This window comes from Elaeis guineensis, chromosome 11, assembly GCF_000442705.2.
Source record: "Elaeis guineensis isolate ETL-2024a chromosome 11, EG11, whole genome shotgun sequence".
In the NCBI taxonomy this organism is placed as follows: Eukaryota; Viridiplantae; Streptophyta; class Magnoliopsida; order Arecales; family Arecaceae; genus Elaeis; species Elaeis guineensis.
Genome location: NC_026003.2, coordinates 12,077,291 through 12,103,593, shown reverse-complemented (window position 1 = coordinate 12,103,593; position 26,303 = coordinate 12,077,291). Strand labels below are relative to the sequence as shown.

Genomic DNA, 26,303 nt, shown 5'->3' with positions numbered 1-26,303 from the left:
TCATCCAATGAAGGTCAAGTCTTCAAATTCAATTAAAAAACCATAGCTTGTGATACAACATATTGACCATATAAAGAATTCACAGAGCAATGATGATTTCAGTCTTCCAGATATGCATGTCATCGAACTGTATTTTTGTCTTTTTCCTGCATGTTTGTTGTTGATTTTTGTGTTTTCTTGTGGTTTTTGGTAGTCTGCAAGATATTTTCTATTAAGGGGTCTTGGAGTATATTGCTTAGGGGTTCCCATTGTCATGTCTCCATGTTTTTCTAGGTCTATAAGATCAAAACTCAGTGGTTCCATGAAGTACAACAAGAGGACAATTGTGGCTTGTTGATTTGTTAACACAGAAGTTACTGGTCCATGGTACAATCTTGGGTTGGCCACGAGTCGACCAGGGACAATAGATAAGTCCTTCAAAACTATCTTTGTATCCAAATCATTTCACCAGCATGCCCTTCTCTCTTTTTGTGTCCAGCCCTTTCTGCCTCAAATCCATCTAGCCTCCAACAAAACCCTTTTCTCACTATTACCATGGAACCCCCACACCCACTCTCCTCTTCTCCAATGTCGAGTACCCATTAGGCCATCACCAAATCAAGCCCTCGTCACCTCAAGCCCACATCACTGTCCATACTCTCCACTACTAACTCCACTGTCAGTCACCCTTGCCATGTCTACCACCCTCCACCTTTAATGTTAAGCCCCTAATTGCCTTCTCTTTGTTGCTTCCATGACGAGGCTCCTCTTAGCCTTGGTCATAGTGACAGCAATGGCCAAGGGATCAAGAAGGAACAAGGAAGTTCTACGGTTGGGTGTAACTAGGGCTAAGGAAATATGTTTTAAGTTTTTTCTATTATTTTTTCGCTCTCCCCATGGGTTCGTGGGCAATTAGAATCATTGAACCACCTGGTTACCAGTTCAAGCGGGTTTCAACCATCTCAAGCTTTTACTTTGACCTACCCACTATCGGATCGACTCAGGAAGGTTAACCAAGTCTCAAAAAATGGCTAAATAGTACAGACTATAAGAAAATCTATGCTCATCTGCAATGGCTGAAGTTTGTGAAATGCTTCTTCATCAACAAAAAAAAAAGAAAAAAAAAATGCATCTTTTACACAGTAAGATGTTCGATATGACTGCCCATGTACATTCTTTATCACTCCTAGCATGTGCCATCATTGGACTCTTTCTGGCCTTGAACAATCACTTTAAGATGGTGCAAAAAATTAAGTGGTTATGGTAGCTAACTACATCTATATCAAGTATGGTCACGTCATTCATTCACATTCTTTCTAAAGCTGAAAACAGATTGGATATGGATCAGGGATTAGTAAATCCATATCTATCCACTTTAACTGTGTGCAAAAGTTAGTACCCATATTTGCTTTAAATGGATATGGAAACATATTGGGTATTAACGTGAGGATATAGAAAGGATAATATAATACTGCCGCATAGAATCATAGATATTATTCTACTTTATATTTTATTTAATACAAAATATGTGTCCACTATTGGTTTCATCAGATCTTTCTTTTATTGTTTTTCTAAAACAAACAAATATTCAAGAATCCAATGAAGAAATAACTGCATATTTAACAACATAACTCCTAGTTAATACAGTTTTAGAATAAAAGGCTAACTATTTGTGGTTCAACTGTTCAAGGATGCTACCATCTAGGTGAAAGATATCACTACATTGAAAAATATATTGATAATGTTACTAATTCCTCCATGGAGATTATGCGAGTTATATGAGACTAAATAGAGCTGAGAACATACCTGAGATTAATGAAATAGTTGTTAGATATCCATATCAAAATCCATTTCTTGCTGGTAGATGCAAATATTGAAACTGATACCAGTCAGATGCTAAAATTTACGTCCGTATACCAATCAACTCAAATATCAAATGTCAAAATGGAGTGGACCAGATATTATCTGTTTTATTTTCATCATACCTCTTCATAAGGCTATCATATTCTTTTTATCTATGTAAACTACTTTTCGTCACTAGCGGGATAATGCTTCTCACAATCAGCACATGAAGTGACAATGTTAGCGCTATTCTCAGGTAAAGGTTCTTGGACTTCTCTACTACTTGTTTAGTTGCTACCTGCACTGATGACTTATTCTTATTCCCTTGAAAGCATGCCTTCTGCTTTGATTTATTCTAAGATCATTCAATATCTACCAACTTGTGGTTGTCTATTTTGTCGCCATATTGTTGTGCACATATTATAAATTTTGTAAAAAAATCCTCATAAATTAAGGCTATTAATATATTGAAGGTGCTTCATAATTACTACATATATATTGCAATCATGTGCACATGAGAGATCATAACCTATACAATAAGTATACAAATGACTGCTTTGAATAATTATTTTTGTTGCTTCATTTTGTGACAACTTAAGAAACCACACTTTAGGGTAACTAAGATTTTCAATCTCGATATTAAAGACTATATTGGTACCTTATGGATTAGGTTAGCACAGTACACTACTATACTGCCACATGGTATGTTGCTGGAGTTGGATAGTAGCTATATCACTCAGGATCCGCAATCTTGGTATCAGGCAAGGTATGCCGTCTTGGTACTAGGCCTTGTCCCAGTGCCACCCAGTTACTATGTTGATATGTCTAGTACAGGGGCTAGTTCGGCATACTGAGTGTCAACAAATCCCTTATAGCACATACCAGTTCAGTACTGGTATGATACAATATGCTCCATACCAGGGTTCGCCGTACCGGACCGAACCGCCCAGTACGAGGCGTACCGAGCCAGACCGGTACATTACCAGTCCAGTTCGGACATTTTTTTCGAAAAACTCCCCGAACCGCACCGAACCGCTCGGTTCGGTCCGGTTCGTGTCCATACCGCCCAAAACCGGACGGTATGGATCGGTTCGATACCGATTCGGTGTGAACCGAACCGTGCCGACATCCCACATGCAAAAAGTGGGGAGGGGGAGGGGTGGGGTCAAAGAGTTTTTAAATGATTGAGAGGTGTTAGAGTTCTCTAAGAAGTCTCAGAGAACTCCCGAAGCATATGAAGGTCTCAACGAAACCATTGAGACCTCCGAAAAACTAGAAAAAAAAGAAAAAACTCCGTCAAATTGTAGGAGTGGTTCGAGGAGAGGCTGATCTTTGGCCGGAGGTAAGATAATATGTTATTTTCTTAGTAAATATTTTTTTTATTTTTGTTGTTAAAAATAGGATAAGAATGAGAAAGAATGAAAATAAGAGAAAATCATGCCAAAATATTATGATTTTGGTATGATTTAATTATATGTGATAGATCTTTGGAAGATCTATACGATAACACCAAAATTATTAATTTTTATTAATTATATATTTTTTAAATATTTTTAAATATTTATTTATTTAAAAATTTTAAAAAATTTAAATTTTAGGAAAAAAAATTAGAGTTTGAGAATCATGTATAGAATGATTCAAGCTACTTAAATTAATTTCAAATTTTTTTTCAAATATTTGAAATTAAAAAAATATTTTTTTAATTATTTAAATTAAAAAATTTAATTATAAAATAAAAAATATATAAAAATAGTATTATATTTTAGTTAATTTAAAAATATTATTTGAAGCATATAACATATTTATTTTGAGTTTATAAGTTTTAAAATAATTATTAAAATTATTTTAAAATTATATATAATTATTTTAATTATCATTAAACTATCGTGTTTTGTTATACTTGCATATATTTATAAGAAAAAAATTTAGAGCATGACGTTCGTTCACTTTAATTAATCAGCTATTTTATAGTATATAGTTATTTATATAAAAATTATTAAAAAATTAAAAAAAAATCAGTGTTAGTTTTGAAATTGAGAATAATGTTTAGAATGATTCAAAATAATTGAAATATTTGAATCTAACTTGAGATTTTTTTGAAATTCTTTTTGTAAATATTTAAATAGTAAAAAATATTATCAAATAAAAAATATATGTAATTAGTGTTATATTACAGTTAATTCGAAATAATTAGTATTTTGTTATACCTGCAGAAATGAGTAAGAAGAAAGATCCAGAGCGTGACATCGGTTGGGATCATGGCGAGATGCTCTCGGCTCGGCATCATTGGAGATGCAAATGATGCAACACAGAGTTCAAAGGAGGAGGGATGACTAGGTTGAAGCAGCATCTGGCTGGTGGTTATCCTGATATATCCATATGTCGAAAATGTCCGCAAGAGGTCCGACAATTGATGAAAAAGCACTTTGCTGATTCGAAAGCAGCGAAGGAAAGGGCAAAGCAGAAAAAGACCGAAGTAGACCGTCGAGCTGCAGAGCCACCTTATCACTCTAGAGAGTCAGAGGAGGCTTCTGCACCGGATGATGAGGAGGCACAGATTGAGGCTGCCATTCAGACGAGCTTGACGGATCAGTACCAGCAGGAGGAGATGGCCCGGTACAGAGAACGATTCGGACCATCATGCTACGAATCAGGATCTGGATCAGCGACTGGTAGGAGAGAATTCGAGTTAAGGAGGACTACCTCAATCAGAGAGCCTGGTGGTAGAGGGAGCAGACGCAGTATGTCTTCTTTGTTGGGAGCTTTTAGTAGTAAGAGGAGGTCCTCCAGAGATATTCCAGCAGAAGCCAGCATTCAGAATTTGGATCCACATGCTTTGCCCAGCAGGATTCAAAGCAGCAGAGAATTGACAGTATGTTGAAAAAAGATAAGAAGAAGGATATGTGGCGAGCTATTGGATCATGGTTTCATTTCAGCCATATTCCAGTAAATGCATCAGCCAATCCTTACTACCGATCTGCTATTTCAGCCATAGAGGCTGTCGGTCAGGGTGTAGATCCTCCAGGACCTAAGGACATCTATGGTCAGCTTCTTGACAGCAACAAGGAGGATCTGCAGAGATGGATTGCTTCTTACAAAAATAAATGACCTACATACGGTCTGATAGTGATGTGTGATGGTTGGACAGATCCTACTAGGCGGAGCATCATTAATTTTTTGACATACTATGATGGAAAAATATTTTTTCACAAATCAATTGATGCTTCAGATAAGATGCACGATGCCACATATATCTTTGATCTGATGGAGGAGGTGATTGATTCAGTGGGTGAGCAGCATGTCGTGCAGGTCATCACAGATAACGACCACAATATAAGGCTGCCGGAGAGTTGCTGATGGAGCAGCGAACGCAGATATACTGAACCCATGTGCTGCACATTGCATTGATCTTATATTGATGGATATCGGAAAGATTCGCAAGGTGCAGCAGGTAGTGGAGATTGCCTAGACCATTACTAGATTCATCTACAACCACACATGGGTTCTTTCATTGATGTGGACGTATACTGGGGGGGAGATCTTACGATCGGGTATCACAAGGTTTGCTACCAACTACATAGCACTTGATAGTCTTCTTCAGAAGAAAATAGCCCTACGTCAGATGTTTGTCAGTGCCGAGTGGCAGGAGAGCAATATGCGAGAACCGGCACTGATGGAAGTCATGTGAAGAATTTGATGACGAGTCAGTCATTTTGACAGCGGGCTGAGAAGGTAGTGAAGGCTATCAAGCCTTTATATGAGGTGCTTCGCGCCGTAGACAGCGAGAGATACCCCCAGATGGGCTTCCTATATTACATGATGGAGAGGGCAAAGAAACAGATCAATGAGAATGATCCCAAGCATGCTTAAGAATTCATTAACATTATTGAGCACCGTTGGGACTATCAGATGGATAGAGATTTGCATCTAGCTGGTAAGTTTGGATTCAAGAATGTTTTAAAATATTTTTTCGAAGCATGAAAATAAAATTGTGCTTAATCAGTCTTGAAATTTATCTGCAGCTTATTACTTGAATCCGAGATTTCAGTATACTATTCCGAGGATAGATATGGATAGCGAGCTTCTTGCTGCTCTTCGCAATGTCATATATAAGATGGTGCCCGATCTAAAATCGCGTCGTTGTGTTTGCAAGAGGTATGCTAGTTTAAAACAGATGTAATTATTCAACTGAATTCGATCTGATATATTTATAAATAATAAATATATTTTATTTCAGACGAAATAGTTTAGAGAGGGATCAGACAGTTTTGGAGTTCCATCAGCTGTCGTAAGCAAAAAGCAGATGAATCCAGGTAAATTACATATCAATAATGAGCAATATAGATCGATATATAATTTTGCTTAATAATATCATCAAATTTGATATGTAATTTTGCTTTTGTAGCTGAATGGTGGATTTATTTTGGAACGTTAGCAAAAAATTTGAGACATATGGCTGTCCGTATTCTTTCTCAGATGGTCTCTGCTAGTGGCTGTGAGCGTAATTGATCCACTTTCGCCCTTATCCACAGCAAACAGAGAAATCGTCTGACACAAAAATGCCTCGACGATCTTGTATATGTTCACTACAATCTGAGGTTGAGGCTAAAATATATTCAAGAGGAAGTTCAGTTGAAGTACACTGATCCGACGCTGGATGATTATGCCGACGAGGATGACGATCCGATCATCGGATGGCTTGCAGGTTAGCAGCAGGAGCCAGAGCTTGATGAGCCAGGATCCCCTCCACGACCAGCCAGTGTGGTGGCGAGGGAGATCAGGGTGGATCCAGGGCAATGGGCAGAAAAAAAATATTCCACATAGGGTTCCAACTGATCAGCCACAGTCTGAGGGGACACAAGAGACTCATTCATCACATGACTCGCTATCCGATACATCTTCCCAGAGATTCAAGTGAGAGATATATAGACGATCCTCTCGGCAGCCAGCAAGAAGGCATCCATCCTCCCAATCACAGGAAACTCAGTCACAGAGGGGCACAAGGGGGAAAGAAAAAGACAGTTGTACGTGCACCACTCTCGAGAGTACATGAGCTATCTGATTCAGATACGGACACCAGGGAGAGTGATGATGATACTGGTAGTAGTAGCCATGGATCTGATGATCAGGGAGGAACTGGAGGATAGGAGACCACCGTTTATGAGACACAGCCACAGGGTGATATTCGATTCACCGATGAGTCTCAGTTTACGCATATCACACAAGATAGGGATCATGGTGGATGAGTCGGTAGAGATCGTGGGGAGCCGATTTCATATAGACGACGGGCTCTTAGAGGTCGTCCAGCACATGATGCAGCTGCGAACGATCTTGCACGAGTAGGATCCATGGATGTATCTGGATCATCCTCGCATTATGGATCCTATTATCCACAGCCATCTTATGATCCATATGCATATGGTGCATCCGAGGCATTATCTTCTAGTGGTTACTACCCTATGCAGCCTGGAGCATCTTACGGATCAGATTTTGCTACTGACATATTTGGATGGGCTCCTCCACAACCGTACCATCATCTCAAGGATACTTTTCAAAGTCAGAATTTTAACGAGAGGTCAGAGATATCTTACAATCCAGAGAGGATGCCTTATGGGATGATGAATATTCGAGAGTATGGTGCAGCTTGGCTAGAGGGTTGGACTGATATCCCTTCAGACTATGTTGATGATCCAGACATCTACGAGCGTCACAGACACTCGACAAGAAATTAAATGCAGAGTATATCTTAAGGTTCGTATATCAGTTATTGCGCTTTGTACTTAAATATTTAGATATATTTTAATGCGTATTTTATATATTTTTTTTTAGTTTTAAGATGACATAGTTGAAATATAATGTAAATAAATATATGTTTGAAATTTTGGATCAAGAGTCTTTGTACCATAACCTAACTCCAAATTGAATCCAAATATGTCAATAATATGCAATATAATGCTATATTGAGGTTGTATTTATCAATTATTAACTTCAAAAATTCAAAAAAAATAAAAATTTGAAAATCGAAAAAATATTGTGTACCGATACCGGATCGGTATGCCTAGGCATACCGTGTGTCGGTACGGTACGGTACCGGTACGTACCGTATCGGTCCGGCACCGGCATGCCATCCGGTATCGGTACAGCGAACTTTGCTTCATACCATCCGATTTGATATGGTATGACATATCTTGGTATCAGATATTGTACCCGTACATTACTAGTTCAATATAGTACAAACAGTACCAATGAATGCCCAATCAACTTGAACCAGGAGTTTGGCCCTTACTAAACCAAACCAATGCCAACCTAGGACTGTTTAGCCATGCGGGTTGATTCGGGTTATAAATCACTCCATTGCCCTTTTTTGTTGAGACCCATCACCTCTTCAAGAGCCTTGGAGGGCTTTCTCTACTCTCCACCTTGCAATCCCTCCACTATATCCTACTTGCTATCACTGATCGTGTAATAATCTGGTCCAATTGGACCAGCCCACCATGAGCTAATCCACACCCAGCCCATATGAAAAAAAAAAAGAAAAGAAGAAAAAGAAGGAAAAAAAAAAGAAGAGCCGGGAGTCTTCTCCTCCCTCGTGTTCGGCTAAGAATCGGACTCCTAAGGGCTGCCAAAAATCCTTGGGAGTCCTCTATAAATCACCCTCTCCCCCTCCAAAGCAATCCACCACGAAGCCGGCTGTCCTCTCTCTTCTTTCCCCTGTTTTCTCTTGTTGAAATCGCGAACTACCCTCACCATGTCTGCCTAAAATCATCGCTGAAGACGTCACCAGAGCCTAAGGTAAGCCCCAGCCCTTTTTCATCTCCTTCTTCCCCTTTTCCCATGCCCTTGTGCACGGCCACCGTCCGTCGATCTCGCAAGAAAACCCATAAGGGGCCAATACCCTATTTTTCCATGTTTTGGCTGAGTCTTCTTCCCCTTTTTCCAGCCACCGCCGCTGTCGCCCTTGGTGCCACACCCCTAGGTTGTGACACCCCACCATTTGCTGCCTTCCCTAGAGGTCTTGGCCGTCAGTAATCAGCCAATGACTAAAAAAACAAAAGAAAAGGGGCCGGTCCCCTATTTTCCATCCTATTTTTCTTGTTTTGTTGGCCGGCCACTTGCCGCCGACCGTCCCTTGCTTTGCCGCTGTTGGCCATCTGCATTGCCATCCGCTGCCGGTCTTCTGGACATCAGCCACCTTGCTCCCGTATTCAGCCAAGAAAGGAAGAAGAAAGGAAAAGAAAATGAAAGAAAAGAAGAAGAACAAGAGAGAGTTCTCTCTTGTCTCTCTAGAGTTTTTCTTTTTATCTCTCATGTCTCTCTCCCCTTCTCTCTAGCATTTTCCTCTCCTACTACTTTCTCTCTCTAAGAAGACTAGGGACTCCAGCACCGAACCATGCCTTCCTCTTCTAGGGATTCATGTTGACTCCAGCAAGATGATCCCGAATCAATTTGTATCCAGGTGGTCTATTGGACCGACCACCTAGTCAACCATCTTCTCGTATTATTATTTAATTTTATTAAATTTATCAAATAAAAATTGATTGTGATTTAATATTTTAAAAGAATTACTTGATTCATCTAATGAAGTCTAAAGACCTAGGACGATCGACATAAGTAAATCTTACACTTCTTATTTATTTTCAAATTATCATATTTTCTATGTAAATGATCTGTTGTTGATGAAATCATATTTTTCATAAAATAATGATCAGCATATTAGATACAAAAAAATATAATTTATTGTGACAAGTGATTCCATGAATATATTTTATCAAAATAGCATGTCTATGAAGCATGAATTTTATTGTTTGCCATCTTTGTATATGTATATTTTAAAAAAAAGATATAAAGATTTCAAAGGCTTTCAAATAGCTATGAACAAATCCCGATGGAAAGGTTGACACTTGGAACTAGCATCCATAGAAAACATGGCTCCACCAATGGGTACAAATTTGACATACGAAACAAGAATTTTGTCGACTAAGAAACATGAACCTATCACGGATATAACGTGACCATAGTATAAATATCTGTGAGCAATATTTTAGAACATCACATGAATACCAGACAAGAATGATTGACGAATCATATTTATGAAGTGTTCATGAATTTATGTATGCATAATTATCTAGACAACTTGTTTTATTATATACTCTATGAAATACTTTATTTCTGTAATATCTATTATTTTCTAAATGTTGCACTATCATAGAAAAACTTATGCTTGATATGGTAAGGAAGCATAGATTTTACTTACTGAACTAGTGCAGTTCATACCTTTTTATTTTTCTTTTTTTTTTACAAAGGAATAAGGTTAGGGCCGATAAAAGATCCAGACTTAGGGGTCTGCATAGCAAGTTTAAGAATTTTATAGCTGAAACTTAATTTATTTGATAGTCATAGATTTGTAGTTAACTATTAATGAATTTTAAAACATGGGTTTGGCATTTAATTTTGGATTTAGATGCTCTAAATCCGTTTTGATTTAACTAAGAATTTGAATTGAACCTCTTTATTACCTTTTTTTATTGTGATGCATCTGCTATTCTATTTAAGAAAATGAATGTTGGCTTTGTATTATCATGGGTTGCACCCCTCGGTAGCATAGCCGTGTTATGTTTCAGATTTAGGACGTGACATTTTATGATATCAGAGCCATAGGTTTGATCATGGATAGAACTTAAGTGAGTAGTTAGGTCACATTTAGTTAGATCTGACTTAATTGAACAAGAATAGATAAATTTTCTTAATTCTATTGTTGCTCAGATATGGAAGTTGAATAATGTTAAAATTCTTGATAGGAAATGATAAATGACAGGGAGAACAAAGCCTTGGCAAACTTGGTTACTAGGAGGAGAAGAGCAAAAATGACTTTATGGGGAGATGCCAACCAGCCAGTGGAGCAAGCTCCTAATGTGCTAGCTACTCAAACAAATATTGCTGGAGTATGCCAAATGATGGCTCAGCTTATTCAACAATAACAGCAGACACAAGGCACTCGACCTGCATCATCCATGGAGTCATACTGCTAGAGGTTCAAAAGGCTCAACCCACCACTATTTGAGGGTGGATCTGACCCTCTGGTCGCGGAGACATGGACTCGAGAGATGGAGAAGATGTTTGATGCTCTATAGTATCCCAAGAATGTGAAGGTCAGGTTAGGCATACCTATGCTGAAAGGAAACGCCGAGATTTGGTGGACTGCAATAAAAGCTGCATATGGGAATGGTAATGACCAGCTAACTTGGGAGGAGATTAAAAGGATATTTTACGATCAATTCTTCCTTAGGACAATGAGATTAGTAAAAGAGAATGAGTTCTTGACTTTGAGGCAAAAAGATGACATGATAGTACTGGACTATGCAAACAAATTTAACGAGTTAGGCCGCTTCTGCCCCCAACTCATAGAGTCCGGAAGGAGCAAAGCTAATAAATTTGAACAAGATTTAAGATATGGAATTCAGTCTTGTTTGTCTTCTCATCTTTTTAATGACTACAAGGACATGTTGGAATGAGCTTTGAAGGTTGAGTCAGAGTTAAGAAGATCGGAATAGGAAAGGGGAGATAGAAGGAGGCCGAGATCAGTAGGAAATTCAAATGATCGATAGAAAAATCCAGAAAACAATAACTCAAACAAGAAGAAAGAATCTACACCCTATTCATACTACGATAAAAATCATAACGGGCTTTGTCTCAAAAAGATAGGAGAATGCTTCTTATGTGGCGAGAAAGGATATATATATCACGTGATTGCCCAAATAAGAAAAAGGATAACCCAAAGCCTACCAGACCAATTGATCAAAAATAGAAAGGGAATGCATGAGTGCTCGCTTTGACCCAACAGGAGGCCAACACAAGTGATCAAATAGTAACAGGTACCATTCTAATCAACTCCATCGATGCTCATATGCTATTCGATTCCGGTTCTTCTCACTTTTATATCTTTCAAGTTTGCTACTTCTCTAAACTGCATGCATGAAGAATTGAATGAGCCATTGTATGTTAGCACACCTCTTAAGAACATTACTATTGCTAACATTATATTTAAGAATTGCATAATCCAAATAGGAAAAAGAAAATTAGTAGCAGGTCTGGTTCAATTAAATATGCATGACTTTGACATTATTCATAGGATCAACTAGTAATCCTCGTATCATGCCCATATTGATTGTTTTGGAAAAAGAGAAGTGTTCCAAATTTCAGGTGAGCCCGAGTCTTTTTTCAAGGCAAAGCTCATAATGTGGAACCCAAACAGTTTAAGCCTTCTTCGAACATCATCTCAGTTATGAGTGCAAGGAAGGCATTAAGGAAAGGATGCGATCATGCAAGGCATATTTGGCCTGTGTAGTGGATACCCAAAAGGAAGAGATGGAGACGGACAATATTCCAAGGAATTTCCTAATTTTTTCCTAGATAAGCTACATGGGCTGCCCCCGGATCGGGAGATTGAATTTAAAAAATGGATATCACACTAGGAACCAAACTAATATCAAAACCTCCTTATCGAATGGCCCCTGCAGAATCGCAGGAGCTAAAGGTCCAAATACAAAAACTTTTGGTAACAAGTTCATCTGACCAAGTACATCACCGTGGGGAGCTCTTGATTTATTTGTAAAGAGGATGGGGAGCATGCGATCATGCATTGATTATTGAGAGTTGAACAAAGTGACTATGAAAAATAAATATCCTCTTACTCGAATGGATGACTTGTTTGATTAATTGCAAGGTGCTCAAATCTTCTCCAAAATTGACCTACGATCAGATTATTACCAACTAAGAATTAGAAATGAGGACATGCCTAAGACTGCATTCAGGACCAGGTATGGCCATTATGAATTTTCAGTAATGCCTTTTGGACTAACCAATGCACCTACTGCTTTTATGGATATGATGAACAGGATCTTCAAACATATTTGGCAAGGTTTTCAAAATCGATACCGAACATTGTTCCAATCGGCCAGCGGCATAAACCAGTATGCCCCGTATCAAACCGAACCGGCATGAACCAACAAAGGGAGGAAGGGACGAACTGGGGAGGAGGAAAAGAGAGGACAAGAGAGGAAGAAAAAGAGAGAGGGGAGGGAAGTTGAGGCGTCAGAGATGCCACTGGTGGCCATCGAAGGGTTGCGCGGGCCCTCGGAGGGCCGCAGTGGCCACCGCAGCTTCGCATCATCTATGGGAGAAAAGAGAGAAGAGAGGGGGGAGGGAAAGAAAAGGACCAAGAGGGTCCGACAAAGAGGCCGTCGGAGGGCCTCCGATTGGCCGCGGGCCACTGGGCTACGTAAACACCATCTGCGGCTCCACAACTATGAAACGGGGCGATCGCCCCTGTTTCACGAACTTTTTTAAAAAAGCCGACAACAGTGAAGCTGGCAGTGAGATTTTAGGCTTTTAACCCATTACCGGCTTCACTGTTTCTCGACTATTTTTTTAAAAAATTTGAAATATTGAAACCGACAATGGATTTGCTGACTTCACTATTCATCAACGTTTTTAAAAAATACGACGCGAGAAATAAGGACGGTCTCTCTTGTTCTGCGGCCACAGCTCCATCCGCATGTTTTTCACCGCTCGATGGCCACAACGGCCACCCAACGACACCGGAGATCCCTCTCCACCATCCCCGCCGTTCGGTAGCATCTCTCTCCTCTCTCGAGGTTAAAGCCCATCGGGCGATGCTGAGCACATACGCCTCCACGGCCCTCCGACGGCCTCGACGAGCCAGCGCAGCCCTCCTGCAGCATCGTTCGCCGTTTCCCTCCCCTCCTCTCTCTCTCTTCGTCTCTTTCTCCCTCAGCACCGGCATGTGCTGCTTTCCAGGCCAGAACCATCCCAGTTCCCCATTGATCTGATTTGGCACACCCTAAACTGCTCAGTTCGGGATGATTATGAAAACCATGGTATGGATCAATTTATTGTTGCTTTCATTGATGACATTCTTGTCTATTCTAAGAGCAAAGAACATGAGAAACACTTGAAGATTGTGCTACAAACTTTGAGGAAGAGAAGCTCTTCACCAAGTTAAGTGTGAGTTCTGATTGGATGGTGTCATCTTTCTCGATCATGTGATATCTAAGGAAGAAATCTCAGTGGACCCAAAGAAGATTAAAGCCATGGTGAACTGGCTCTTGCCCTACTAATGTGACTGAAGTCAGAAACTTCTTAGGCATAGCTGGTTATTATAGAAGATTTGTCGAAGGATTTTCTCAAATTGCAATTCCTGGGTTCTAAAAAAGAGCAAAATTTGAGTGGAGCAGTGAATGTAAGTAGAGCTTTCAGGATCTGAAGCAATGATTAATGTCTGCCCCAGTACTTATTTTACCAAATTATACTGGAAGATTCATTATTTATAGTGATGCTTCCAAAAAGGGGTTGGGCTGTGTATTGATGCTGAATGATAAGGTGGTAGCCTATGCTTCTAGACAACTACAGCCCTATTAGCAAAACTATCTGACATATGTTTGGAGTTAGCAGCCATAATTTTCGCCTTGAAGATTTGGCATCACTACTTGTATGGGGAGCCATGTGAAATTTATATTGACCATAAGAGCTTGAAGTATTTATTACTCAAAAAGTGCTAAATATGAGGCAAAGAAGGTGGCTTGAACTACTGAAGGACTATGACTATATATTAAATATCATCCTGAAAAAGCCAATGTGGTGGCAGATGCACTTAGCAGGAAATCAATAATAGATGTGGTGGTTTTGCTTTTTACTCAGCAGCGAATTCTAAAGGATCTTAAAGATTTGCAAATTGAAGTGATCAATACTAATGTTAAAAATGTATTAGCTAATCTAATGGTACAACCAGCATTGATTGAATAGATAAAAGCTGCCCAGCAAAATGATGCTTGTTTATGTCAGTTCAAAGAAGACAGGGAGAAAGGGTTGCAACTTGAGCTCAAAATTCATTCAAATGGTACTCTATATTTTGGGAACATGTTATGTGTACCTGGAGATCCCGAACTAAAGAGAGAAATTTTGGAGGAAGCTCATAAATCTCATTTCTCCATTCATCCAAGTAGTACAAAGATATATAGACTTAAAAGAACATTTTTGGTGGAATGGTATGAAGCAAGAAATAGCTCAATTTGTATCCCAGTGCTTGGTATGCTAGCAGTGAAGATCGAACATCAAAGACCAACTAGTTTGCTGAAACCATTGGAGATACCAGAATGGAAATAGGAACATATTATTATGGATTTCGTGATCGGGCTTCCAAGGACAGCAAAGAAGAATGATGCAATGTGGGTGATTGTTGATCGGCTTACTAAATTAGCCCACTTTTTGCCCTTTTGAGTTGGTACTCCGCTTAATAAGTTAGCATGGATGTATATTGATGAAATAGTGTGGCTACATGGTGTGCCAGTAAGCATAGTGTTCGATCGAGATCCACGATTTGTGTCTAGATTTTGAAAAAAATTCCAAGATGCCATGGGAACCGAATTGAGGCGTAGCACTGCTTTCCATCCATAGACCGATGGCCAATAAGAGAGGACAATTCAGGCTCAAGAGGACATGTTAAGAGCTTGTGCTTTCGATTTTGGAGGATATTGGGATGATCATACGGCTCTAATAGAATTTGCTTATAACAATAATTTTCATTCTAGTATCAAGATGGCACCTTGTGAAGCTTTATATGGAAGGAAGTGCAGATCTCCTTTGCATTAGGATGATGTTGGTGAAAAGAAATTGCAGGATCCTGAGTTAATCCAGGATGCTAGAGAGAAAATCCATCCAATCAAGAAAAGACTCAAGGCAGCACAAGATAGACAAAAAAGTTGGGCAGATATGAAGAGAGAATTGGAATTTCAAATCACAATTTTGTTTTCTTAAAATTGTCACCCACGAAAGGTGTCATGAGGTTTAGAAGGCACGACGAGCTAAGTCCGCACTATGTTGGGCCTTTTGATGTCTTGGGCAGAGTAGGAGATGTTGCTTACAAACTAGTCTTGCCACTAGAATTGTCTAAAGTGCATAATATCTTTCATGTTTCCCTGTTGAGGAAGTATATACCTGATCCGAACAATGTGGTAGAGTATGAGCCGTTGCAAGTTCATGAAGACTTAACTTATGAAGAATTCCCCATTCAAATTATTGATCGAAAAGAGCAAGTCCTAAGGTAGTACGTAATTCCATATGTAAAGATCCAATGGAGCAATCATGAAGAGAGAGAAGCTACTTGGGAGTTTGAAGATGATATGAAGACAAAGCATCCTCAGTTATTTGAAAATGAAGGTATGCTAAGTTTCGAGGATGAAACTTTTTTTAAGGTTGAATGTAATAAGCTGACACAATTGGACCAGCCCACCATGAGCTAACCCACAACCAACCCACATGAAAAAAAAAAAAAGAAAAAAAAAAAGAAGAAAGAAGACTCCCATCGGGAGTCTTCTTCTCCCCTGTGTCCGACTAAGAATCGGACTCCTGAGGGCTGCCGAAACCCTTGGGAGTCCTCTATAAATCTCGCCCTCCCTCTCCAAAGCAATCCATGACGAAGCCGGCTCTCCTCTCTTCTTTCTCCCTATTTTCTCCCCTTGAAATCGTGGACTATCCTCACCGTGTCCGCCTAACATCATCGTCGGAGACATCACCGAAGCTCAAGGTAAGCCCCAACCCTTCTTCCTTTCCTTGTTCCCCATTTCCCATGCCTTTGTGCATGGCCACTAGCCGTCGATCTCGCTGGAAAACCCACAAAGGGCCAATCCCCTATTTTTCCCTATTTTGGCCAAGCCTTCTTCCCCTTTTTTTGGCCACTGCCATCGTCGCCCTCGGTGCCGCACCCCTAGGTCATGACACCCCATCTATTTGTGCCTTCGCTAGAGGTCTTGGCCATCAGTGATCAGCCAATGACTAAAAAAAAAAATAAAAGGAGCCGGTCCCTTATTTTTCATCCTATTTTTATTGTTTTATTGGCTGGCCACTTCCCGCCGGCCGTCCCTTGCTTCGCCACTGCCGGCCAACTATCTCACCATCTACTATCAGTCTTCCGCCCATCAGCCACCTTGCTACCCTATTCGGCCAAAAAAGAAAGGAAAAGAAAAGAAAAGGAAGAAGAAAGACAATTGTCTCTCTCTTGTTGTCTCTCTAGAGTTTTTCTTTTTCTCTCTCATGTCTCTCCCCTTCTCTCTAGCATTTCTCTCTCCTACTACTTTCTTGAAGAAGACAGACTCCAGTACCGAACCATGCCTTCCTCTTCTAAAGATCTGTGTTGACTCCAACAAGATGATCCTGAATCGATTTGGTATCCAGATGGTCTATTAGACCGACCATCTAGTCAACTATTTTTATTATTATTTAATTTTATTAAATTTATCGAATAAAAATTGATTATGATTTAATATTTTAAATAAGATTATCTGATTCATCTAACAAAGTCTAAAGATCTAGGACGACTGACATAAGTGGATCTTATGCTCCTTATTTATTTTCAAATTATCATATTTTCCATGCAAATGATCTATTGTTGATGAAATCATATTTTTCATAAAATAAAGATCAGCATATGAGATATGAAAAAGCATGTTTTAATGTGATGAGTGATACTACGAATATATTTTATGAAAATAGCATTTCTATCAAGCATGAATTTTATTTTTTTCTATGTATATATATGTTTTAAGAAAAAGATATAAGGATTTCAAAAGCTCTCAGATAGCTATGCATGAATCTCTATGGGAAGGTCGACACCCGAAACTAGCATCCACAAGAAACATGGTCCTACCAACAGGTACAAAGTTGACATACGAAATAAAAATTATGTCGATTAAGAAACATGGCCCTATCACGGATATAAACTGTCATAGTACTAATATCTATGACCAATATTTTGAAACATGACATGAATACCGGACAAAAATGATTATGAATTATGTTTACTAAATGTTCACGAATTTATGCATGCATGATTATTTTGACAACTTATTTTATTATATGCTCTATAAAATACTTTATTTTTATAATATCTGTTATTTTCTAAATGTTACACTCTCATAGAAAAACTTATGCTTGATTCGATAAGAAAGCATAGGTGTTACTTACTGAGCCAGTGCAACTCATAACTTTTTATTTTTTTTATAGAAAAATAAGATTAGAAACGAGAAGGATCCAGGCTTAGGGTTTTGTAAGGATGCAACGAGTCGAGCCGCTCGCAAGCTACTCAAGCTCAACTCAAGTCCAAGCTCGACTCAACTCGATTATGATTGAGCTCGAATAGCTCGAATAGTTTTCAAAGTTGAGCTTGAGTAGCAAAATACTCAGCTCGAAAGCTCGCAAGCCTACTCAAATTTATATATATTTTTGATAATATTATTTTTATTTATAACATATATATTAATGTATATATTATTAGTAAATAAAGGCTCAATTTCGAGCTCAAACTCGAGCTCGAGTGTTGCTCGATTGATATTCGAGTCGATCTTGAGTTTTGCCTATTTTTCATCAAGCCGAGCTTGAGCTAGGGATATTAAGGCTCGAACAATTTCGAGCCAAATTTCGAGCCCAAGCATTTTGGATCAGTCGAGCTCGAGCTTCCAGCTACTCGACTCGGCTTGGCTCGGCTCGATTGCACCCCTAAGAGTCTGCTTAGCAAGTTTAAGAATTTGTAGTTGAAACTTAGTTTATTTGATGGCCATGGACTTGTAGTAACTATTTATGAATTTTGAAACATGGGTTTGGCATTTGATTTAGAATTTAGATGCTTTGAACCAGTTTTGGTTTAATTAAGAATTTAAATTGAACCTCTTTATTACTTTTTTTATTTATGATGCATCTGCTATTCTGTTTAAGAAAATGAATGCTGGCTTCGTGTTATCATGGGATGCACCCCTCGATAGCATGGCCGTGTTATTTTTCGGATTTGAGGTGTGACATATCGATCTCTCATCTTAAGTCTTATCTTAGCGTCAATCCATGCGTGATTGCTTCCCGACCCCATCCTCGTCGATAAGATTGCCATCCTTGCCTCAACCATGCTTCCTAATAGCATCGATCTCTCTCTCTTGTAGGCGAGCAAAGGCCTTGACCCCTCTCTTTCTCCCCTCTCTCTCTTCCTTCCTCTCCCCCCTTTCCATCTCCCTCCTTATCTCTCTCTCTCCCTTCCGCTCCTCCCTCTCCCCCTCCCCCTCCCTCTTCCTATTTCTGTACACTTTAGCATGGCATAGTATGGATCCATACTGTACTGTACTAGCATACAATGAGTTCAGGTCGTGGCAGCTATTTGGCAAACCTTGGTCGATATGATATGCACCCCATACCAAGATAGCTTCCGATCCTTTTTTTTCCTCACTTTGTATTATGGTACCACCCAAAACAAGTCAATATGGTATGGTACACATTCCAATTTTGAACAATACTGAGTGGTATGGTATGGTTCAGCTTGATTTGGGTTATTCCAGGTCGGTATGAACTAGTTTGGAGCCTATACCAAATTGAATGGTGTTCTCGTTCAAGTTTTAGGTTAGTTTCCCCCAACCAAGAGCTTTGGGGTGGTATAGCAAACATTACCATATGTTAGTACACTGATGTATCGAGCCTCCACACCATACTAGTATGGTATCATTTATGGCACACCCTATATCAAGCCATGTAGCTAGGTACTAAGAACCATGAATGCTACAACCCAGAACATGCATAAGTGCAAAGCATATGATCAGCTATATGATGAGAATACCAAAAGAATAAAGTTTGAAATAATTAGGACAAGAAGACCAAGGTTGTAAATACCTAGGGTGGAGGTGACCCTCTATCTCTATGGAATGCAATGCCCCGCTGTCCCGTCCCATCCCGCAGCTGTCCCAGTCAATCATACATCCTGATAGATATCCTCCATGTTTGTCTCCTTTCCTTTCTTTCTTTTTTTTCTTTCTATCCTTCTTTTCTTTCTTTTTCTTTTACCTTCCTTTTTTTTCTTTCCTTGTTCTTTCTTATTCTTACCCTTTCCTTTTTTTTTCTTCTTTCTCTTTCCTTTGTTCCTTCTTTTCTTCCTCTCTTTTTCTTCTACCTTGCTTTCTTTCTTTTATTTTTCTTTTTCTTCTTTTCTTTCACTTTTTACTTTTCATCTTCTTTTCCTTCTTTCATCTTTCTTCTTCTCTCCCCTATAGATTGATTTCGGAGTCTCGATCCCATCCCAGTCTCGTTTTCTTATAGGAATGGGACAAGATGGTCAAGACAACCCCCATCCCATCGGGATGTAAAACCTTGATGAAGACTATTTAAGAATATAATATATGAAAGTACACATCTAGCAGCCCTTGTTTAACTTACAACAAGTTTGCATTAAGGGTTGACAAGTAGTAAGCAGTTTCAATGTATTTAACAATGTGAAAATATCAATAATGTGAAGCATGGGAAATAAATATGGCATGTCGATAAGGAGGAAATTGATGTCGATAAGCTTAGTCGATGGAAAACATCTAATTGTTGGTGATCTAAACAGTATTTTATTTCAATTATAGTGAACTTTGGGTGATCTTATGGAAGTCCTTATGCCACCAAGAAAATGTTGAAGCTAGTCTCTGTTGTGGTGTCAAACATAATGCCATATTCTGGCTTAGCTAATCTTATACTATTTTCTTCCATTGCCACCTCTTAACTGAAATGGTATTCTGTTGCAATCAAACAAGAGCATTTCAGTGCAGGGTCTGTGATTAGAGGCCTTGATTTCCAGTTCGTTGCTGCCACCAACAATCAGTCATATAATATATCTGTCTTTGGAGCAGAACTGAGAGGGGCATGGGAGGGAATTAGGTATGCAAAGCTTATTCTGAGGGCCGACCACATCCTCCTTGACGGCGATCTAGCAATTGTGGTTGGGTAGATTGTTAGATGTATGTCCTGGAAAGCCAATATGACAAGACACATTGTAATAGTTCTAAGACATATATTTGTATTTAAACATTGAAATATCAATAAGGGCAATTTTATCCATTCTTGTTTAATATGTCCAAGAATCGTCCTAGGAGTTAATAATTTAAAGATGCATGTTCTCAAGAATTGAGACTTAGAGATATGTATGATTAATTCCTAAATTGCTCCCGATCGATGGATCATCACGGGGACGATGAATAATCCGGTTAGATCGGCGTACGGATCGCTTCCTTCAGGATAGACGAGTCTCTAGTCTATCGTATGGGGATACTGAGCGAGAATGCGGGTGGTTGTTAAAGAACCTCGGTACTGAGCATGACCATACGAAAAATCACATGGATGTCTACTCACTAGTTAGTGATCGTCTCGATGCTGTAATGGTGTAAATAGTTCTTTGACCTGCAGTGCCTCGGCTACTCACAGTGGAGTTGCTGTAGTTTGACTACACATAAACATGGTTCCTTAGCCATTTGAATCCTTGTAGTATATGTTGGCTACAGTAGGTTCATTGTAGGAGTAGGATGCGCATCTAGATAGGATCTATCGACCTTAATAAATAAAGAGTAGTCCTATGAGGTTTGAGAGGCAGGGTCCTTAAGTCTGTGACCACAGCAAAGTGATAGATGGAAGAAATTTTTATTGGTATCACAATTTGGACTTGAGCTAATCGAATCTTTTATATGACGGATGTTAGAATTTGATAAATTTTCATAACCTCCATCTTATCGGGACACACGATAGAGGAACTGAATCACACGGTAACTATACCTTAGGGTTCTAACCATTCTATTCTACTAGGTTGCCACCACATGCTGCTAGACATCACTAATGGATTGTGAGAGCTCACTTGGATCATTTTGGATCGATAATCCTTGATGAGTGAGAGTTGGAAATGTTCCAACCCATCGAAAGGTCAATTCGCTGCATGTTCAAAAATATTTTGAAAAATTCTGCATGTATGACACCTCGAAACCCAACAATGATATCAGGGCCACGGGTTCATATGAATGAAAAATAAGTTGAAATCTGATTTCTAATTAGATCTGAAGTCATATGATTAATCTGAATTTATATGATAAGATTTGGATTGATATGATTAGATCTGAATTTTTATGATTAGATCTAAAATAAATAAGTGTGAAAAATATTTTCATCATTAGATCTGATTTTATTTATGTATGAGATGTATGAATATTAGTTTAGATCTGATATATGTTAATTAGTTCGACATCGTATGCTATAAGATTATCCTGGCATAAGATTTACCCCTTATGTTGCAAAGGTAGTCCTATATCGATGTTGAATAGCTTTTGATCTAATCTAGAATCATGTATGAGATATATGATAGATCTGAAAATTAGTTTCGAGATCATAAAATGTAATTTCATGCAAGTAATTTAGATCTGAAATTAAGAATTAAGATCTGAAATTTAATTTAATGCATGGTTAATTGGACATGGATAAATCAAATTAGGTCTAATAATTGGATTATACTTGGGACTCTCAATTTGAACATAATGGAACCTAATCGATTTGAGCGGTTGATCAAACCAAGTTAAGTGTTGATTAGGATTAGGTTAAGAGTGCTCGGGATCAAAACAATAGTTGTAGTTAGTCGAGTCGATTGACAACTATATGTTAAATCGATTGATGCAAGACCTAATTCGCTCAGTGGCTCGAGCCTGAATCACTTAAGCTAACCAATTTGAAACCAATTGATCAATTGGTGTCTAAAACAAGTGCTTGAAAGATGGTTACTTAATTAGAACCCTTGATTCTATCAAGAGAGTGCCTCCCACCGATCTCCACTATCTGATCAATTTGGTAGATTGGGTTTTGGATATGGTTGCTTGATGATTTAGTTTAGCCCATGCCAATTAGACTAGTCATAGTGATGACTGATTAGATGAGACCTAAATTAAAATCTCTTTGCACATATTAAGTCTAGCGGTCTTCCACCATTGTAGATGTGCAGGATACTACTGATGTTCATTGTTCTCTACTGGTCACAGTAGTTCAGTTGCACCAGGAACACACAACCGCTCTATAGCAAAGAATTGCTATAGGGTGATGATGGGGTTGGGCCTAATATCTGTCAGGCAAAGGACCCAATGACGGCATCACACCCACATTGAACAATGGGTCTGACTTAACTAAGAAGTGTAGCCAATATCTGTCAAGTGAGCCTACATGACTTAAAAACCGAATTGCTGCAACATGCTTGAGAAGCATTGGACAAGAGTTGTCCACTCATCGGTGTAACGTATTATCAATATCTGTCAGGTGAGGTGCACGTACATCAGTAGGACCGCAGTACCCACTAGAAATCTGTCGCATTAGGATTTTCATTTCTCCACTGGAGGTATGAGAGATCCGAGAAAATAGTAAAGCCTATTTGTTTCTTAAAGTTCCTAGAACAAATACAAATTAAGTACAAATGTCTACCTAGAATCTCTACTCTTCACAATTTAACCATGTCAGCTTTGAACCCTTTAGCCCACATCTTAGAGTCTAACTATCTGACCAGAATCAATTTCAAGGATTGGCCCAAAAGCCTCAAGATAGTCTTGATTTCGAAGAAAATAGGGCATGTGCTCGATCAGGACCTCCCTGCCATGCCAAGCCGTCCAAGTGCTGAACAGAGGGCAGCACACAAAAAATGGATGGATGATGATAATCGGATCAAGTGCTACATACTGACCTCTATAACAAATGAGTTACAGAGCCAGCATGAGCACATGCCAACTGTCAGGCCTATGATTACTCACCTACAAGAGTTGTATGGTGAGCAGAGCCGCACTGTGTGTTTTGAAGTGTCCAAGAGACTCTTCAACTCCAAAATGCACAAGGGGCAGTCGGTCCACGATCACTGTTTGACAATGATCCAGGACCTGAGGAGCTTGAGAAGCTCGGCATGATGATGCGGGAGAAATTGCAAGTAGATCTGATCCTGCAATCCCTTACTAGTTTGTAAATTTGTATGGTCCATTTATAGTAAATTACCATATGAACAAGTTGGACTGCACCCTATCCGAACTAATCAACATATTGGTCACTACAGAGGCAAGCTAAAAGAGTTCAAGGAGCTCCATTCTTGCTGTGGAGCAGGCACCTTCCTCAAAGAGAAAGTCTTCTGGGAAGAAGAATAAGCCTATGAAGAAGCAGAAGCAGAAGCCAAAGAAGGACACTCCGAAGAAGGCTGCAAACAAAGAAAAATGTTTCCACTATCAGAATGACGGCCATTGGAAGAGGAATTGTCCGCTCTACCTAAAGAGCTTGAAGATCAAGAAGGGTGGCAAACCTTCAAAAGGTATGCTCGTTGTTGAATCTAACCTAACAATTTTCTCTACATCTAGTTGGGTATTAGACTCTGGTTCAAGTGCTTACATATATACTATGCAGGGTCTAGTAAACAGTGGAGGGTTGAGGCATGGTGAGATGATCTTTCAGGTCGGCAATAGAGCAAGGATTGCTGTTAAAGCTATTGGAACATACCGTCAAGCTTTAGATTAGTTTTAAAAGACTACTATTATGTATTTGTAGCTAGCCGGAATCTAATTTCCATATCTGTACTAGCACAGAAAGATTTTGTTTTCAATTTTAATAAAGACTATTGTTTGATTTATTTGAGAAATAAATTGATTGCACAAGGTCTTTTAATTGACAGTCTTTATCACCTGCATGTTGATACGTATGTAAATGTAAACGAGCAATTAGTCAGTGCCGTAGATAATAAATGACCTAGAGATAACGTTAACCACAAGTATATGTGGCATCTTAGACTTGGCCATATAGGAAAGACAGGATAAACAAACTAAAAAGGGATGGTATCCTTGGCTCATTCAATTCTATGTCGTATCCAGTTTGTGAATCCTGTCTTCAAGAAAAAATGACCAAGGTATCCTTTGTGGGACATGGGGCAAAGGTCACTGAATTACTTGCTCTGGTACACACTGACGTGTGTGGCCCATTCGATGTATAGGCCAAAGGTGGTTACTACTACATTATCTTTACCGATGATTTCTTACAGTATGGATATGTGTTTCTGATGAGACAAGTCTGAAGCCTTTGAAAAGTTTAAAGAATTCAGAAGTGAAATAGAAAAATAAACAGAAAAATTTTTTAAGATTCTTTGATCAGATCGAGGAGGGAAATACCTTAGTGAAAAATTTCTGGATTATCTCAGAGAAAACAGTATAGTCTCACAATGGACTCCTCTTGATACATCTCAACTCAATGGGATATTCGAAAGGAAAAATAAGATCCTATTAGATATGATCCGGTCCACGATAAACTTCACTGACTTACCCTTGTATCTTTGGGGTCATGCCCTATTAACTGGGATATATTTATTAAATAGGATTCCCTCTAAATCCATTCCTACTACACCGTATGAGATATGACATGTAAGAAACTGAATCTTGATCACCTCAAAATTTGGGGATGTCCAGTCTATGTCAAAAGACAAATGGCTGACAAGTTAGAGACTAGATCCATGAAAGCTCATTTTATAAGATATCCTAAGGAATCAATAGGATACTACTTTTACTTTCCAAACGATCACAATGTGATTGTGAGTTGACACGCCATGTTTCTAGAAAAATAGTTTATCCAGGATGGTCGCAATGGGAGGTTGATTGAGCTCAAAAAGAAAGTTTCAAAAGAGCAATGAGCTGTTGAACCTGATGAATCCATTAACACTAAGCCAATTGTTCCTCCACCTCATAGATCAAGTAGGATCTCCTGTCCTCCTAAAAGGTATTTAGGTATGCTTATAGAGGATGTAAAGAAAATATTTCTCATAGGAGATAAAAATTATGAAAATGATTCTAAAATCTATGACGAAACGATGTCTGACATCGACTCCAAGAAATTGACTCAATGCATTCGAACCAAATATGGACCTTAGTGGATCCACCAAAAGGCACAGTACCCATTGGGTGTAAATAGATCTACAAAAAAAATATAGGTGCATATGGTAAGATAAAGACCTATAAAGCTATGCTCGTGGCAAAAGTTATAGTCAGTGCGAAGGCATTGACTATCAGGATACTTTTTCGCTTGTGGCCATGCTTAAATCCATCTGCACACTGCTTGCGATTGTAGTTTTTTACGATTACGAAATCTGACAGATAGACGTGAAAACAATATTTCTGAATGGATATCTTAAGGAAGATATCTATGGACCAGTCAAAGATTTCACATCCAGTGATGGAGATCACAAAGTCTACAAGCTGCAAAGATCCATATATTGATTAAAGCAAGCTTTTTGGAGTTGGAACACTCGTTTCAACAATGCAATCACAACATTTGATTTCATCAAAAATAAGGAGCCTTGTGTTTACAAGAAGATCGGTGGGAGTGCTGTCACATTCCTCGTACTGAACATGGATGACATCTTCCTTATTGAGAATGATATTTTCATACTGACCTCGATTGAGATGCGAAGAGTAGACTTCGCGAACAACATAACAGACCTACTGACAAAGTAATTGAGCCAGCAGAAGACTGAAGTCCACCTTGAGAAGATGGGACTTAGGTTAGTGGCCAATTGGCTTTAGGACAAGTGGGAGATTGTTAGATGTATGTTCTGAAAAACGAATATGGCAAGACACATT

The 26,303-nt window shown here is 38.9% G+C and overlaps 1 protein-coding gene across 1 annotated transcript in view; it reads right to left on the bottom strand.

Annotated features, from left to right (window-relative positions):
* The window catches only part of LOC105061203 (phospholipase D delta), a 141,542-nt gene that overhangs the window by 79,031 nt on the left and 36,208 nt on the right, over window positions 1-26,303 (bottom strand).